Genomic DNA, 20,030 nt, shown 5'->3' on the forward strand with positions numbered 1-20,030 from the left:
AGGCACAAAATTAATGTGTCTGACATGACTGTCACTGGTCTGACAAGGTGTTCATTAGAATGCACAATCACATCATGATAACAACAGTCCGCTCAATCATCTTTATGAAATGAATATTTAACCATTCTCCGGGACTCCTGACTTGTAGGCGTGCCTTTTGTGCGATGTCTGGAACATTCCAGAATTGTGGCTATTATTCAATCAACATTTATCCTTCATTTGACTTAAAAACGAGATCATTATACATCATGCGTTCCGAATAAAATACTTCCGCAAAGGATGCACTTGTGTTTCCTTGCTCAAGAGTTTTTTGGGAGCCTCCTAGCTCCTTGAAGGAGTATTTAACGGGTTGTAATGTCCTCAAAGATGGCGCACCTCGATCGATTTCCGGGTCAGTCAAGGACACAAAGGAGACAAAGGACGAATAAAATAAATGATTGGAATGCACCCACGTTGACAACGTGTGATTCCAGACGTGCTTTTTGACCCGTTTGGCCTTCCATACTAGGAAAGGAGGCAAGGAAAGGAAGCAAGGAGGTAAAAAAAACAGTTGGAATGCACCCCTGGTTATATTTAGATTAGTGATGAATATTTTTCTGTGTGAGATTCTGGAGCTTCTCTACAAGCCTCTGTTTTTTTTAAATGTATACAGTGGGTAGATCATTTTTTAAACTGCAAATAAGGTGTCATTAGGAATTTCAACATTTAGAAATTTACTTTAGGGAAAAACAAATGGAAATAACTAATTGCAGTCCTGAAGGCATTAATTATAACACTATGCTGAATTTATTTATACTGTGTGACTGTCGTGTTTAAGATCGCATGTCTGTGGGTTTTCCTTCTCTGTTTAAATGAGTCCTTGGGTGTAGGATTCAGCCAGATGTTGCAGAACCAGCACGTGCTGGATCCAGCTTAGCTTCTGGTTGCCATGGCCCCCGACTGGTCACGTTTGAAGTTGTATTAGGGGGTCAGTATGACCAGGACACTGTCCTGTGAGCCAAAAATAAAAAAGAATAAAAAAAGACAGAATATATTAGAAAGCCAATGGGGTACTGAGGACTGGAGCCAGCGACACAGCAGGTTTGGCGAATAGCTGTTTGAAGCTCACAGACGAGTATTTTTTTTTTTAGGCTGTTCTCATCTTCTAGTCAGTTCTTTTTTCTTAACTACACAGCTGATGAAGATCCTAATATGTTTCACTGGATAGTACAGGGCAGGTCTCATTTTTATCCCATACCTTCTCCCGTAATGTGGTATACTTTGGTAAAGTGCGTAATGTCAGTAGCGTCTTCAGAACACGCTGCTATCAGTGGTTATAGTTGACTATAGCCTGTCTGTGGAGATAGTGTGCTGAATTTTTTTGCCTGGCAGGTCACTCTGTTGTGCATGGCAGGTCACTGTGATTAAGTGATTGCATGACGAAGTGCTGACACCTGTTGATCGTTGCAGTTCCTGTCTGGGGGAACTTTTAAAAAGCAGGGCTGGGAAGTTGCAGGGGTGGTGGCAGCAGCTTCACGCTACTTTAAAATAGGTGCGTTTGATCAGCCTTCCCCCGCATTCATTTGAAAGGACGCTGCCACAGATGGGTGAGTAGGACTGGTTAATGTGCCGGTGCAGTCCACTCACCAGCGGGGTTGGTACGTGGCTGGCAAGAGCATACGCTGAATTAAGACATTAACCAGTATGTGCGATTAATGTCAAAACGCTGATGGGGGGACGATGTGCGGATGACTTTTACAAATGCTGCTCCACCGATTCCGGTGTTTAATTAAGCAAACGCTTTCCAGCCGCTGGTTTACAGCATCGCCAAGCTTGATTCCACCGCTAATGTCCCCCCCAGCGGCCGTCCTCTCTCACGTCTCCCCCGAAACTCCCATTAAGCACTTAAACTCGGTCCGGGGGGACGTTTCATAGAACACACGCTCCTCTGTTACACCAAGCCGTTCTGCCGAACTGCCAATCGAGAGCGACCGCATTTTCCCTCCTCTTCCTCCCGTGTCGACGTACATTATTGCCCGTTTGCATGCCTCCCTCGCGACGAGTCGAGCCCCATCTCCGCGCGCGGGGGAAATTGCCGTTGTGATCGCGGTGCGATTGGGGGCTGTCGCCGTGGTAATGCGGAGCAGTGGCGTGTGAAGTCGTTTTCGCTCTCTCGCGCTGCGCCGGGCGGCGCTCTCTCTTCTCCTCGGCGCGCCCCTCCCCCTTCGTTGCTCGGGAACGGGACAGTCAGAACGCATTAATATTAGGGCCTGCTTCCCCCCCCACGGCGGGCCGGGTAAACAGGGGCACTCTAAACGCACCGAGGTGTCTCCGCAATGCGAGTGATGCAGCATAATCATAAGCAAGAAACGGACAGAACTGACGGCGTGTTTTCTGCTTGTGGCGAAATGTTATTTTCCCACAATATACCTGGGAGAATACCTCTGAGAATCAGCAATAATATCAAAATAATATTTTAATCAGAGGCTTTAAAGCTTGGGTCTGGGGAGCAGGATTATTTGAAAGACTGCGTCTACATCCTGAACCGCACGTTTCCTTCTCTGTTTATGCATTCCGTACACCAGATCTCTGCGTTCCCACAGCTCACGAGGCTCAGCTAGATATTAATTTATTTATTCATTCAGTTATTCACAAGACCTTGGCTTGTATTCAGTCAAAATGCGCCCCTTAAACACAAAGTGTTTTTTTTTTTTTTTCACATACAAAATTGAATTCAGCAGCAACCAAAAAATTAACCCTACAAACGGAGTTTGTGTGAAACTGCAAACTGCAGCTCACGAAGGCCTCTCATGCAGCCGGTGGCTGTTTTTAACTCCGCGTCGCACTGCAACTACACGACGGAGCTAAGAATGGACACGAAGAGGTCTCCCTCAGTCACAACAACTCCAGGTGACCTTTCCCCGTTCTGGGAAAAAGTGTAACGTTTCCGCCCCCGCCGCGGAAAAGGCCGAGCCGCCGGACCCCGTTGCTTTAATTGCAGCTGCGAGCGTCGGGTACGGCCGGCTACAGTTACGCCGCGCTCGAGACTACTCAGCCACCGCTTTTCAGACTAAAGAGGGTGTGACTCACCCTCTGCTTCCCGACGGATTTCTGAATTAAACTCGTGTGGGAGGAATACAGCGCTGGCTGCGCGGACGAGGGCCAGGCTGAATCAGAAAAGGGGCCTCGGAGAGAAATCTGAGAACTCACCTGATCAATCTTAATCATATAAACCGGTGTTACTGTACAGGGAAACGACGTTAGCCTTGTGCAGACAGCCGAATTAAAAAAAGACACAGGAAGACTGTTATGGGGATAACTGGCCCATTTGAACTTTGACCCCTTCTATTAACACCATAGACATGCATATTTAACCAGACAGGGCATACACACCCTCAGCTAACCTAAGCACTGCTGCTCATGTTCTCTGGAAAATATTATTATTAAAGTGAACGGGGAATATCAGAGGCCCCTCCTACCCTCTCCAGTTCCTATGGACGTCCATCAGATACTCTAACCGGGCTGTATACACTGTTCGTTTGGAAACCACAAACTGTCAAATGATTTGAAAAGCAGACAGTCCGGTCGGACCCACCAAACCAGCTTTCAGCGTCTTGAAGCTTGTCTGGATCCCAGAATCAGTCAACCTGAATGTTCTCTGGACCGCAGCATTAGCCAACGGTAATGCATAATGGCCCCCTGAAAGTTTTGATTGGCGGCTTAATGTTTTCCTTCTCAAAGCCGGCATCAAACGGGTTCTTTTGTATGTGTCTGATCTCCATCGACGGATCCTTTAAATTTCCACATATAAATTCTAGCCTTTTTCATGACACTTGGCTAAATTGTCTCAGACAAACATCTACCTTTTATATGACTATATCATGTTATGGAATATCATTCATGCACAGGCAAATAAAATAGCCTTTGTTACCTTAGACTGTAATATGTGTGGGTCATGTATCAGATTTAAAATCATGGGACCTGCTGTCATTAATGATGTTTTTCTTTTTCTCTCATTCATTCTAAATTTGGCTGCAGTTTTTAGTTGACACCCCTGACTATGATTAATGGTACAGGGGGAGAATAGGGTTGTTCAGGCTTGAATTTATTTAAAGAAATGTGGACACTTTCCAACATCAACTACGCATTTATTCTCAGTATCTTTATCATGGGGCATCCGACTGCATCCCTCTGCAACTTCTAAAATAAAAAAGATTTTTAAAAGTTTATGCTTTTTTAATTGGTGTTTATTGTCCTCTTACATTGAATTGTAAATATTTTATTGTAGTAAAAATTCCTATCCTTGCTTCATTTTTATTTTAGATGAGCCAAAAGTGAAATTCTGTTACCTCTCATTAGATGCCATTGCATCTAATTAAGACATAATACTATATCTTTATCTATCTATATGTGTGTGTGTGTGTGTGTGTGTGTGTATACACGGTGTGTGTGCGTGTAGGTGTACGTGTGTGTGTACGCAGTGTGTGTGGAATGTGTGTGTGTGTGTGTGTGTGTACCACACTGAAGCTGCAGTAATTCCAAGCTGAAACGCTGCAAAGTGACAGGTGATATGTGATTGCTTAATATTTTTCACTCCCCCTCCCTGCATAATGACTTATGTGTCCTCAAATCCCATTCCTGAGACTTGAAAGCTGAATAAAAATGGATCAGTGAACAGACGGGGGGAAAAACAAATAGAAGCTGCTGATGCTTGACACTGATGGCATATCTGGTCAGGCATGTGACAGTGGAGGATGCATTTGCAGTTTTAACTTTAAGTGCAGTTCATCTAAATGCAGTCATCACTGGTCCACAAACAGCGGTCACACTAATCTAGACATAAATCTACATTTCAGTTTTAATCCACACGACTGCATGCAGACAGGCATGGGTGCCCACAAACACCTACACGTATACTGTGCATCTCCGCAGTATAGGCAAAAGCTTACCCACGTGTTTATCTACTTCATACACACAACACACTGGTCTGGGAATGTTGTTTGCCCGGTCTGGCACAGCTGCTCCGATGTTTCTCCCATAATTATTATAAGTCACTCTGGATAAAAAAAACAAAAAAACAAGAAATTAACCGATTGCTATAGTGATGATTCTGAATCTGAGCGTGAGCAGCAGCTAACGTTTCTTCCGGCAGTTCTGATGGACTCCGAATGACAACCTGTCACAATTTGTTTCTCCAATTCCTGGCTGCTTTCACCATCCATCCTTCCATTTTAAATGAGTGAACACTCTTCAAAGGAAGAAAAAAAAAAGACTGGTCACAAGAAATATTTTTTTTGTGCATTAAGAAATATATTTTTTAGTTCCTGGTCTATTGAGTCTTTTAAAGCCTCAACAGTTTTCAGATGCCCTTTTTAGGGACCCATCGCTTTAACAGTGTGAAGAGGAGTTCATTCCATTAAAAACATTTATGTCTGTGGAATTACTGAGCATTTGTTAGTATTACTCAGCAACACATTGGTCGTGATTCAATCAACATTTGTCCTCATTATAAAAAAGATTTCACTGCTAGCATATTTTTTCATTAATTTTGGTATGCGAACCCAAAGTAGAGCCAAAGATGTAATGGTCTGTTGGAAGCATTCATACCATTAAAGAGAAAGATGAAATACCACAATTTATGAAAAAGGGTATGATTTTGGAAGAAATACTTGCACACCAAGTATTTCGGGTGACTTGTTAATAGTCATGCGTCCTAAAAAATCCCTCCGTGAGTTATGCTGACTGCGTTGCCTGACAACAGCAGGATGTTGGCTTTGTTGAATGATGCGTGTCTTTCTAACCATTTCCCCTCAGTCTTGGAGGAATTAAACCCTGAATCAGATTAAGACACGACTCTGAGAAACACGCCATCGCCCAGGACACACGCTGTAATTCATACAGCACGTCTCCTACGTTAGACCTTCCACCACGAAAACTGCAGAGGATAAATAGGGCTTAAAATCAGGATTGTGGCCGCAGTGGGTCGCAGTGTAGGACCGCACCCTGGGGACAGGAAGTGACCTCGCGGTGGGAAGGTGGGCTGGCTCGCGCTCCGGGCACAGTGACAGCCAGGACTGGCGGCTACGAAGCCAGCTGGCTCGCGGCCTCCAGGACCGCTTTGCTACCCTCGACGGGGAAGCGTAACGCGGGGAGCGCGAAGGGAACAGCGTGTGGATCCTGGGTGATTGCTGGTGTCACGCTTCTGAAATTTCAAGCCTTTCGAGAACTTCAAGACAGCGGCAACGTGACAGTCCTCCATGCTTATCTGCTTTGACTTGAAATCTTACACAATGTTTTTTTTTTTGTGTGTGTGTTTGTGTGTGTGACCGTGAAATTCATCAGTAACATTTCAACCTGGAGTTTTTGCACAGAAAAATACCCGTGGCAATGCTGAAGGGGCCGACAACTAGTCGAAGAATGCATACACGAAGGCTGCGGGCTGACCGTGTGATTCAATATACTTCACCTTTTCTCTTTTCTCACATTTTTTCCATCTTCCATCAGAAAACATGCACCGCTACCGACCCTGCCTGCCACCACCATCATATGACTTATTCATGGACACTTCTTGTTGTTCCTCATTGTCCTTTGTGTATTGTTTTATTGTACATCCAGGCCTTGGCTCATTGTGTTTTATTTTTCTTTCTTCTCTTTTCTTCATTTTTCATCCCTTCTTCATCATTTTCTATTGGCGTCCTTGGCTTGTCTCTCTCAAGCTAAAGAGTTCAGGTTAGGTGTCAGGTGTCACCTGATCCACAGAGAATTCTGCTGTTTCCATGTTTTTTTTTTTCATTTAAATCCTGGTACTTCCGTATATGTCCAGTCCACAAGATATAGCTTGATTAGCTTCACCGATCAATAGACTACTGAGAAACAAAATGATCCGGGACCAAATGGACTTGCATTTCTTCAGAGACCGAAACCTAGCCCAAGTAGCTTTTCTTGCCACTGGATTACCTGACAGGAAGTCAATGTGTCCTCATTTCCTAAATATTTGGTGACAATTTGTCAATTTGAGGCTGTCAGCTTCTTTAAACAGTGAGAGAGTGAAATATTTCCCTTAAGGACATCTGTAACAGACTTCATCAATTATAAAATATTAATGCTGTCCAATAATTGGCCCTGTTTATTCAATAGATCAATTACCCTTTACCTCAGATGAAATCGTAGAGTTTTATCTGGAGCATAGAGGCACATCCTTTACATATCATATCATTTTCAAATAATTTTCTTCTTGGGTATTTCTTTGAATATTTATCCATCAAATTCTTCAGAGAGCACAAACACACACACACACACACACACATGCACACACATGTGCGCACACACAAGTATAGGAGCATTATTTTGAAAATCAGATGCAGCATGAACATCCGCCTCTACCATATTGGGTGGTTAACTTTTCATAAAACTGTTAACACAGAACTATTGTTATATATATATATAAAAAAAAGATATTTAAGCTATTTAATATATTTATACATTTTGCCCATTTCAGTCATGAATTTTGCAGGTCCTCTAAATTTGCTGTTGGCTTCATTGTGGTTCCATGGCCATTTTGTCCTTTTCCAGCTGCTCCCAGTTTTGAGGGACAGCCGGATCGTGGCAGTGTCTGGGTGCTATGACTCACCAGCCTTCTTCTTAATGATCACCTTGACTGGGCTGAAAGGGGTTTGTTCAGTGACTTCATCATCATCATCATCATAACCTTGGAAATATTTAACACTAGATCTGTGTCTTTCAACAACATTTCAACAACAGGTTGTTTGGGAGAATGCACCATCATCATCATCATCAACATCATCATCATATTATTATTATTATTATTATTATTAATAATAATAATAATAATAATAATAATAATAATAATAATAATAATAATATGAACTACTCAAATTATTGAATCAAATAAACTGAACCCCTATGTGTCAGAAAACCAAAATACCCTGTGGAAAAAAAATCTATTTCACAAATTTAATTTCTGAAAGCTTAGATATCTGCCGTTGAAATCTGAGCAGGGAGATGAAAATTTTCCTGTATTAATAGGGGTTGACAAGTATATCAATACGTATCAATGTCAATCTGTGTAATATTGCACTGTTATGTAAATGTCATTGCCAATCAGCACAAGCTTGCAATCCGCTTATTAAATTTGTCGTCGAGTCACACCGTGCAAAACTCGAGCGATGATTGAAAGTCCTAACCACATCGGAATTTGTCCTTGTCGAACAGAAATGCGCTATAAATAGCGAAAATGCATTATGGTAATTATTAGGAAAATGGGCTTTCGTAAATTCAGCAGGCTGTTATTTATGGGTTTGCTAGCATTTAGCGGCTTGACCTGGCGCAAAACGCGGCGGGCTGATCGTCTGCCATTTCGACAGGGCAAAAAAAAAAAAGAAAAAACGATGATGATGTATAAATTATCAGCAATCAGACAGCGGGGCGAAAACGTTTTCTCAGGGGTCACGTCGTAACGTCTCACTTCCAGCCCATAACGGCGCGTTGCCCGCGGAGACCGCGGAAGTGCCCCCCCTCAGCGCGGTGTTAAAACAGCGCCGGCTGCCTGGGACATAACCTTTTATCTGCGGATGATAAATGGACACACTCCCCGGTTCTGCCTCCCAGATATTGTTGCCAATTTTCCCCCTCCTTGATTTCGGAGTGGAACAGGTTCCTGGGGAACTTTTGATTCATGGCGTGCGGGGGCGTCATCTTCCCGGGCAGCTGGGACTGCGCGGCCGCTAGAATCCCCCAGCGACTCGCCCACTTATTACTTCTCCATCTGGATTGGGTGCTCTTCCCTTCATTTTTCTTTCTTTTCTTTCATTGAAGTCCTCTTAACTCTCTAAACTCTCTCCCTCTCGCTGTCTCTTTCTCTCTCTCCCTCTCTATCCCTCTCTCTCCCTCTCTGCCCCCTCTCTCTCCCCTTCTCTCTCTCCCTCGCTCTCACTCTCTCTGCCTCTCCCCATCTCTCTATCCATCTCTCTCTCTCTCCCTCTCCCCCTCTCTCTCTCTCTTCCTCTCCCTCTCTCTGCTGAGATGTTTCACGATCACGCCCTGCTCTGATATCCATGTCTTGCTCAAATTGATATACGTCCTGTTGCATCGGCCGAGCGAATGCGCTGGCACCTCCCTCAGATTTATGTCCCTTCATTCTCCATTCATGAGTGCATATTATTTTGACAGTTTAATTTACAGCCTTACACAAGCGGAGACCTTTAGATGTGCACTGCAGGTTTACGTTCTCCGTCAGCATTGAGCGTTCACAGATACCACACAGGCCGTGAAAACAACTAAATAATCCCCACGATTTCACCATTCATCCTTCCATCCATCCGATTTACTCCCGCACTACATGTTTCTTAAAGCAGAGAACTTTGACAGGCCACCTATGGAGCTACAGTAGAGCAATTTACATGAGGCTTAATGCATTTTTTCACAGTAAAGTTTAAGTGTCGAGTAAGTCTCCATATTCAGATGTAATGCTGTCATTGGGTATATTTCACAGGACCATTTCCCCCTTGACCTTTGAAGTGGTTTTGCCTTGGAGTGACAACAACTCACATGAGAGGTAATATATATCGAGTTATACCCTCCCCAAAGACTTACAAGGAGCAGACTCAATGCGAGCAGAATTATTGATTACCTCCTGGACACAGTCATATGGTAATCCACTGAGGTTATAATAATTTTAGGGTTTACTGATTACTTTTCCTCATCAATATGCTTTTCACTTCACTGGTGAACCACTGATATGCAGTTAAAACTGTCAGATGATTGGGGGGAGAATAGGTTTCTTGGTAAGTTGAATTCACCTGGGTAAGGGTTATTTGCTAAGTAGCACCACTACAAGATACCAGTTGGAGCCAGTGGGTCAGAGGATAATGGACAATGCACAGATGTAAGAAAATAACTAAATTGGCATTTTAAGTTTTACCTCCCTTTCTGGAGACAAAACAAATCAGCATTTCAAGAATCATGGCCCCAAATTTGGGCTCAAAGAGGCTTGGAGCATCAGCAGCTAATGGTCTGAACGGCAGATTTGTGAAGAGCTCCCACATAAACACCACGTCCATCAGCTCAGGCTGTGCCTTCTGTGATCAGGACTGATGAAGGACGTGAGACAACGCCTTGGCTGATTTTAAACGAGCCTGAGCTGGGCGATGCTCTGGCTTCTGCTGTTCCTGATCCTGAAAGCCTGTAGCTGGAACGGCCAAGGGAGAACCTGCTCGTCTGCTCCAACAGCACCGTACTAGGTATCATGCGCACACACGAACATGCACACACACACACAGGCACACACACATGCACGCACACACAAAGGACACTCACGTGTACGCACTAACACAAACAGACACACACACATGTCTGTAGAGTCCCAGTTTTCCACTGAACAGCAGGAACATTCTTGTTCTTCATTCTTCACCTGAGGAATTCTGGGAATAAAACAACATGACCTGCGTTCAAGTACATAATAACCTGCACGATCCCGGAGGTATTTAAGAGACCACACGGGTTCACTGCATTTATTGGAAAGAAGAACCTTGCCTCAACACAGTGCTCCATGCTTATGAATAAATGAGGAGGTGTTAGTAGCTTCTGAGGGAGCAGGAGACAAACCTACCCAGCCTCTCAAAATATACACGTCAATCAAATTTTTTTCTGCTATAAGATCCCACGGATCAATAACCTTTTCTCATACAATCAGTCAATCGTATTTGTTTTGCAAATTATACCAACGTGTCTTTCTTTATTTAACAACCACAGTGAAGGTTGAGAAACCTTCAACCTTCAAATGACCTCTGAAGGGCCAGGATGAAGATAATATTAACGTGATATGATCTGTCAGGTGAAATGAAATACACTTGATGAACATAAACACATACTACCAGAAGGGCCTGAGGTAGCAATTATTAATCAAATAAAATAAATAATTACCAAAAGTTTGAAGGTTTTAAACATAAGCCATTTTACTTTTGTGCAAAACAGTCTTCCCCCCCCCCAATTGTTTCGAACAAGCTGGTTGGCCCCTTGTTGCTGGTACAGTATGTGCGCTATATAAATGCAGTCTATTCACCTTCCCTTACTCAGGGCCTGTTTGGTAAATGTCTTTACATTTGGAGACGTATATCACTGTACATCGTACATCACTGTATATCATACATCACAGTATATCGTACATCACTCTATATCATATATCACTATAAGACTGGTTTCAGCTTCCCTGGATTCTCAAAAATGTCAAGGGCTGGGCGGGAAGAAAGGCTGATTGTTTTGATTCTTTAACGGTGACCTTCTCCATCTGTCAGGGTTTCCTCTCGCCCCGGTCCTGTGACAAAAAGACCAAAAGGGCAACGACAAAAGGGACGGGACCCTCAAGAGCCTGAGCAACCGGTACATCGCATGCGCACGTCCTCTCTGGCAGTAGGAGGAAGCATCGACAGCACAGAGCTGTCAAAAGCAAATTCCCTCCTGCACAAAATCAGCCCTCATCGTACCTTAACCAATCAGGTACAGTTTGGCTGGCGTTTACATCTCACGTTGCCCTCTAGAGATTAAATTAGAAATTAAATAATTTAAAATAAAAGTAGAAAAAAAAATGGTTAAAAATTGGTGTACAGAGTACCATGGCAACATGGTAATTGAAGTTAACCCTTTGTTGTATTTCATACATCCTGTAATAGCTTAACTACGTGTTCTACAATGAAGTTATGAAAGTCTCGCGGCTTACTTGTACTGCTATCATCTTCTAACTTGGAAATGTTTTAAGTTGACAGTAAAATAACGGTGATTGATATTAAATCGTTTTTCAAAAGAGGTGTCACATTCAGCAATTTAACAGGCCTATGTATTTAACTTATGAACTGCAGCATTGGACGTTCTCCTGTACTAAGTTGGTTCTACCCCCGCACGGTAGAAGTAGCAGCCTTTGTCGACTTGTCAGATGAGCTATTGCATTTATGTGCGACCCTCTTCTCATAAATAAAACCCTAATTCACAATAGAAATGCACCTACAATAGGAGTAGACATACAGTATATAAATTCCTATGCACAATGGACCTCTTTGACATGCCCAAAGGAAATGCTTTTATCTGTCCTACCATATAATTACCATAATATGTAGCAATAATATATTAGAGTGGCAATCGTATAATGTAAATGTAGCACCACATTGTTGATGTACAGTAGTTAATATATCTGTGCTGACAGAACATATTTTTGATCTACTGGTGTAACGTCAAAGTTAATACTGTAGGTAAATCACCACTTCTCAACCAGCCCACCCCACCCCCCCATCCCCTTGATTCAGGTCTCAGAGAAAACATATTTGCATATTCATTTAAATCACAGCGACCAAGCTCTAAGAATGCACACATGAATATGTACATATTTCTCCATGCTGTATGTATAGCCACAAAAAGCTCAACCAATGATTAAGGGAGCTTTTGCACAGTAAATACCATAATGCCACATGAGCACTATGTCAATATGGAGTCCTTTCACACATTCAGAACTGTACGGTCAGGTTTAGTGACTGCATATTCGTTTTAAAAAGCTTTATTCCTTGGTACTCTTATACTAGTGCATTTGGCATATACCTGTGTGGAATACATGATTTTCATTTCCCCATAGTTTATCAAGACAAAATTAAAAAAGTGATGTGTCATTATCATCAACTTTATTTTCAGAACTGTGTGCCATAGCAAGGGAAAAATATAGCCATATACACTTTTTAAATCATATTTTCCCCATATTCCTATTTCAAACATTCGTTGTTCCACATTTATTTGTTTTTTTCTTTTAATAAATCTTTTTAGACAGTTAAAGGTTCAATTCCATCATGCTTCAATGATAGATTTGCTTGGTATACTTTCTTTATTTAGCAAAGGTCAGTAAATTTAGTAAATTCATGTAGTAAATGTGAGATTAGTAGGAATGAGCTCATTCGGTCTGGCATAAATCATACCTTGAATACCCCCCCGCCCCCCTTCAGTGAGCTGCAGAGGAAATCATGGGATGATGGGTTACAAGAAAAGGGCAATCATGAGAAAAGTAAATATTGATTGAATATAGTCTGGAGGCATTCATGCAAGGATACTACTATAATGGCAATGTTAAACACACACACACACACACAGGACAATACAAATGTGTTATTTCTATGGCCAAAAAATAAAAAATAATTATTGAAATATATTTATTAATTCATTTTAAAACAATGCCAAAAGAAGGACAGAAACCTCCAAAAGGGACAAAATGGCGAAGCCAGCTCAGCTCCAGCGAAACCTGAGGTTGGGCTCAGTTAAAAAAGAGAATGAAGTTGGACAAGCACCTTCAACAGCCATATACATCAGGCATTTATATCATTGCGATGTCTGGGGGAAGCAAACCACAAACACACTTCCCTTTTGTCTTTATGTTTATAATATTCTCCTCTGTGTGGAGACGCTGTGGTGAGCTCTCCTCCTGTGCTGTCCCCATTGACTCAGAAATGAACCGTATCCGCTGGGCCCAATGAGCCAATCACCATGCTCCGCTATGGGCCAATGAGCCAATCACGGTGCTCCGCTATGGGCCAGCTACTCTGCTGTGGCCCGCCCCATCGCCGGGCGAAATTCCATTTCACACTCCCAAGACCCGGTGGGATTGCGTCGAACATGTTTTATCCCTTTGTGGATTTTTTAATAATAAATCATACTTCCTGTGGTTATATGTAAACATGCACCATAAAAAGTACTGTGTTTTACCAGTATTTTCCTGACAGAATATTGGACCTCTAAAAAACATGCATTAAAATTAAACACGTACAGGGAAAGAGCCCAGCATGAATTCAGCAATGTTTTCAAAAGAGACAGTATCTGTCAAGTCATTGTATGGGGATTCTTTTTTGCTAATTGCCCTCTATGCTAGCTCTTTCTGTATCGCTTTCTTGAAAACAAACACACACGCACGCATCTGCTGGGCATTCAGGTGCTTGTCAGGGTGAGCTGAGTCTATGATTTTGACGCCATGACAACCAGATTTATAAGTGCACTCCATTATCATATTTCCGATATTTCAAATAAATCACACACACACACACACAAAACATCAAACAGAATAAAAGCAGTCTAAAATGTCTTCATTAGTAAGACATTTCTCTGCAGACACAGTGAGAAAGGCAAATATTATATTCTGGGTAACATCTGCAGCCAATGGGCACCACGGTATCCTGTGAAGTTTCATATCTTCAGAAAAACAGAAGACGCGTTATTTTTCCAAAATGGCCACGCACAGGAACATCGCTCACCCAGAAGACATATTTCAGACATTCAGGAACGCGGTGCATTTGGCAGTAAAGAATCGGGCCTCGTCTGATTGGTCTAAAAGTGGGGTGGAGCGCGGGGTCTGTGAAGGATGATCAAGAGGAATGTGCCTCTTCCCGCGACTGCATTAGCGCGAGAGCCATTAAGACCAACGCTGATTAATATCAAATCTGTGGCTAAAAGCCCAGGCCGGTGGCTAAAAGAAGGCTTAATTAAATCACCGTTTAACTTATGTGTCACGTGACCCGCGACGACGGCGGACGAACTTGTTTACGTATGTGATTGACGGCTGACCTTGAAAACAGGGAGGCTTGTTTTTGACGGGTTCCGCCAGATCAATATGTTGTTTTTCAAAATGTTGTTTCCTTTGTCTACTCTCCGGTCGATGATAGTCTCATGAACTGTCCCCATGGTAACCTATAGAAGTACGCACGGGAGCAAAGCATTGTGGGATGCCAAGTGCAACATACTTGTTTTACAATGTGTTCTTGGTCACATTCAGTCAAAATATGTTTGACCACAAAATTTGGTGTTGTCCCACATTTGTGATATTTGAAATGATCGATACTGATGAAACAAATATTTTATAAATTTCATAAATACATTTTTGGTTTCTTACATCTATAAACGGCAGTATGTACTGTAGCAAAATCATTTATGTAGAAGTACATACATTTAGCTAAATATGCGAAAGATATCACATTTACGCACTGTAATGAAATATGGGAAAACAGCTTAATATGTCAATACATAGAAAACATGTTTTCTTTAATGTGTTTGTGGTCCTTAAAGATTTAGACAAAACATGCTGTGACTCATAATGACTACATTTTTTCATAACTCGGTTGAATGTCTAAACCATAGCGCTGTTGTGTTACCAGCAGTGCAACTGGTCCAGAAAAGAAACTCAACTCAGTCCAGACTCACGCTCATACACGTCGAAACTTGTTTGGCCTTTCGGAAAGACTCCAACCGCTGAGCCAATCAGGGATGAGGTGGTGATCCTCAGAGTATCTAAATTTCGTTTTTTTTTTTTTTTTGCAGAAGCCTTAAAAACAAACTGCAGGGAACACAACTAAAAATAATTTTAGATTTTCAGGGCCTTCGTGTATCGCAAAGGCTACGATCTGAACGTGAGCAAAAGAGTTAAATGTTTGGTATGTACGACTGGACCTCTTTTCATGCAAAATTTGGGTGAGATTTGACCTGACCTCGTTTATTTACCTCGGAATGCAGAAATTAGTGCAAAACAAAAGTGACCTCACCACCGCTAAAGGATCCCGGGTGCGTATTTTGTTTTGCCTACAAAGGAAGGATTTGTTGCCTTTTCTGCTCGGGCTTGTCTTGTGCCGTGAGAGAATGGTAATTAGTCCCGGAAAATCTGGGGGTCCTGTCAGGTCGGCGTGTAAGCACTTTCTGTATCCAATAATGCGCCGTTTCTCCTTGAATTGAGTGAAAGAAAGAGAAAATAACCTTGTATAACCCGACCTGTTGCATTTTCCCTGTTTGCATATGACTTTATATGACATCATCCCAATTAAGGTGTTATGCAGACACAGAGTGTGCTGACACACTGCGTAGCCTGAGCTATGTGCCAAACAGCAAACTGAAAGGCCAGGAACATGCATATGGTGGCTTATAAAACACACACACACACACACACACACACACACACACACACACACACACACTAAAAGACTACTGTTTTTGGTCAATGATGAAGATCAAAGCACCGACCGACAATTCAGCGTGACACAACTGGCCTCGCTTAAACTCTTTAAACGAGCAGCAGGCTCCATCCAGACCTTCACATCGCCTTCTTGAAAGAAGCCAGGCCTGCTAGTTAATGATGTCCAGGGTGACAAAAGCCTCTCGATTTTGTTCATGGCAGTCCTGCAGCTTGGCCTCGCAGCTGGGGTCCTGCAGTACAGAACAGCGTCTTGCATTTCAGAGAAAATTACAGCGTTATACTTTTCCTACGAGCCATGCACGTTTATTTTTTGCATATCGTACACGTGTATTAATTATTCATTTCAGTTGTTCTGATAAGTTTCTCTAGGCTGTTGGCACCCGACGAAATTTGATATAGGTAGAGCAAGTTATATGGATGGATATCGGTCTGGAATATGTATACCTGGGTGACATCTGTGTCAGGCAATGCTTCACAGTGCATCCTTTGCAGCAAATCTTTCATGGGGAGAACATGTGAACTCCACTCAGAAAGGCCCAGGTCCAGAATTTGTTTTTCAGCTGTCCTGGCCTCTGTTTTAAACAGTGATTAGGTAACATGCCATTAGCAAAGACAAAGCAACTCTTCTCATATATCAGACTTAATTGTGGGGGTAATACAGTGATGTAGACACTGTCACCTGATTGCCTCATTTTGGACCAGGTGACTTCATAGACATCTCTTGTGCAATTGTAATTTAACATGGTGTAATCTCTGAATCAAGGGAAGCCTTTTACTGCACATGTGGCCATGATCACAAGCCATAAAAAGGGAAAGCAGTTCCACATTAAACTTGCAGAAGATGATCTGGCACGTAAACAATGAACCCAGAGTGGAAAACTGAACCCAGCAGAGGTTCTCTTTGCAAAGTGATGATTAGAAAGCAGATGGCCTTCTCTATCCTAAATGAAAAAATTTCTGCCTTTTCACATTCCTTACAGAAAGAAAACACAAGAGAGCCTTCTGAGTAAGTCAAGGTGTAATCTGTAGAGAAAAGAAATTTAGCTCAAACACGGGAGAATAAAAGACAAAACTTATATCCCATCAGTAAACCACTGTGGAAATTCATGAAATGTAATCGATATCCTATAATAGAATACAATACAAATATCTACTTGCTTGCACTGATATCTCCAACAGAGTTTTAAGTTTTAAACTCCACATCATTAAATAAAACTTCTGTCCTTGCTGTAGTCACAAATGTCTGGATTTATAACTGTTCAAGTCTGTCACATTCTGATAAAATTAGTATCGAAGTTTCACACCGAGCTCTTGTCACAGTTTTCAGACATTAATATAGCAGTTGGGTGGACATGTACCATGATTCGAAGTGGGTGTATAAAAAGTGCTATCATTTCTACATGGAGAAACCTAAGTGTATAAAAAATACGCTTAAATAAAAGCTGAGAATGTAACCACTTTAACCAACTGTTTGATTAAAAAACTAAAACTGAGAGAGAGAGCCGAATAACGAATAGGTACAAAAAAGACCAAAATATTTTTTGAATTTTTGAAAATTCAGAACATACGGACAGAACTGTTCTCCCTGCATCGGGAGACGGAAGCCCAGGACATGCGCATTGATCTGCCTCCGTTTTTACTTAAAAAAATTTTTTTTATCACTTCCTTAATTTACCCAAAGAGCGAAATGCATAGAGTGAGCCGGCGTCCTGTCAGTGTACAGCTCGATTTGTTTAAGGGATGCGCTTCTGTTCGCATCAGATGTGTTCACCAGCTGCCTTCTGCCCGGCGGATCCTGTCCCCCCCCAAATAAAAGCTCCTGACAGCCGGGTAAAATTGCGCCCATAAATCATCTGTCTGGGCCAGTTAACTTTTATCTGCCAACCTACGCGTGCTAAGCTCCTGACAGCTAATCAAAGGCTGACAATCACAAACGTCTAAATGAAAAACCTTTTTTTTATGTGTGTGTGTGTGTGTGTGTGTGTTTTGAGTATATCGTCTGAGTTTTCGGGTTCTCGTTTTTTTCTGCGCAGCGTCGTCGCGGAAACAGGACGACGCACCGGCAGTGCGTTTTTTTCCTCTCTCCTTCGGAAAGCGGGGTTTTAATTTAGGAATAAGCGGGGCGGCGGCGTCCATCTCGCCACACAACGTTTTTAGCGGCGGCGTTCGGCCGCGGCTCGGCCCCGGGGCAGAGTCGTCCATCACCGCCGCCCGGCGGTAAATGGCTTATGTAACGCCGTTTTGTTTTAGATGAAGTGCCGTGGGAGAGGTGTCAGCGGAGTCCGCGCGACGAACTACACTACACGCTCTCCGTGGGAGAAATTCATAAAAAAACTTTTTGACAGCGTCGTTCTCAAAACCTTTTTTTCTTTGTAGTTTTTTTTGTTTGTTTTACGACCTGCCTCTATACTGCAGGCTGAAATTATTATTTTTTTAAAAACGTGTAAAATATCTTTCTATACTGATTTGTATTTGCAACTTCTAAAATGTAAAAAATGTAATGAAAAATGGCAGAAAATTTAAGTCTTCAAAAAAAAAAAAACATTTCCCAGCATTCATTTCTGTATGAAGTTAGCTCTCTATATGAGGGCCTTAAGCACCTCCTATTACTACTCCTTCTAGTCTGACACACCCAGTGATGGAGCACTGGTCCTTTCCCCCACTGTACCCTTCACCTCCCCGCAATACTGAATATAAATAGAGCTTAAATGAAGTCCACATCGAAAATACATCACAAGTCTCGTTTCTCTGCTCACATTTGTTTTCTCGCAAAAGACAGTGTCAGAAATCTCAGAGGTTATTATTTTTGCCACGGCCGCGGGTTTCTTCCGCAGTAGGGACAGCTGGGTCGGCTTCAGGCTTCAGTCAAACGAGTCTACCGATAGATTCGATCGAAACATCAAACCTGGCCACTTCAAGGGGCATAATGCGGTTGGCTAAAAACTAGGTTTCTTAAGACTCAATCAGACCTGGCCTACGCTCGTAAAGGTCAGCTTTCTGCTCGAAAGTGTCAGCCTTATGCTCATTGGGACTGACCTTATGAACATAAGGACTGAAAATCCTGGAATCAGGAAAACGTGCTCAATCTTCAGCACAGGCTGGAGGTTGGAGCTTTTTTAAAGGCCAAGTGAGCTTATATCCAAATAATCTCTGCCTGTCTCCAACTTCACAATCTCCATTTTGGCCAATATTTCGGTCATACAGTATAATGTGTCAGATTTAATAATAAAAGCTATTTTGACTGTGAACAATAGAGCTTATTATATAATGCACTATTGCAAATGCATTATTCCACACAATTAATAAAATAATTTTTTTTTTGTAGAAATCTATATTGTGATATATTTAATAATAATTAAGGAGTTCAGACATTCATGTATTCTACCATTTATGAATTGTAGCTTGCACATGGTCAAAATGGTCAGCCCTGGTCACGTCATTATGTCAGTTTTAAATACCGCTCCCACATTCTACACCAATGCTTGCAGTACCTGCTACAGATTTCAGGTTGCACTTTTTCCTGTTTCCTGGATTTTAATGCTGAATCTTTTCAGCGTAAGGAAAAAACAAAACCTGAAGGTCGGTTTTATTGTATCTGAGAAACAAGCTTGTTCTATTTGCTTATGCCTCTACGCTGCCTAAGTTCATTGGACTCGAAGGGAGGCTGTGCATGTGCGTGTGGGAAGATTACTTCACTGCTGAAGATGACACAATGTTACTTTTCTCTGCAACCGTATATTAGCTTCTTTTTAAAAGATATACTCAATCTGCCAAACTAATCAAACTTTCTGTTTTCCTACAGTATGTCCATTCCAAGGACTAATACTTCTTTCATTCTCCTAAAAGCTATACCCTCGAGTCTTTCTCTGAATGACTAAGTCTTCTTTAATGCATGAATGTACATTTCGTCGATTCATTAGGAAACTGGAAAATTTTATGTGCAAATAAAGGCAGCTCACCTTTGGAAGCATCATTTCTAAATACTTTTGTGCATCTACTTCCCAATTAACAGCCACTTTTTAAACCAAAAAATTAAGATCTCTAAGTAGCC

At 42.0% G+C, this 20,030-nt stretch overlaps 1 long non-coding RNA gene across 1 annotated transcript; it reads left to right on the forward strand.

Annotated features, from left to right (window-relative positions):
• The first annotated feature begins 1,419 nt into the window (after positions 1-1,419).
• LOC135233595 (uncharacterized) lies at positions 1,420-18,375 on the forward strand. The gene is made up of 3 exons (XR_010323881.1): positions 1,420-1,586; positions 11,292-11,493; positions 18,230-18,375. It is a non-coding gene; the product is annotated as an uncharacterized LOC135233595 (long non-coding RNA).
• Positions 18,376-20,030: the final 1,655 nt, after the last annotated feature.

Source organism: Anguilla rostrata, chromosome 10 (genome assembly GCF_018555375.3).
Source record: "Anguilla rostrata isolate EN2019 chromosome 10, ASM1855537v3, whole genome shotgun sequence".
Classification (NCBI taxonomy): domain Eukaryota; kingdom Metazoa; phylum Chordata; class Actinopteri; order Anguilliformes; family Anguillidae; genus Anguilla; species Anguilla rostrata.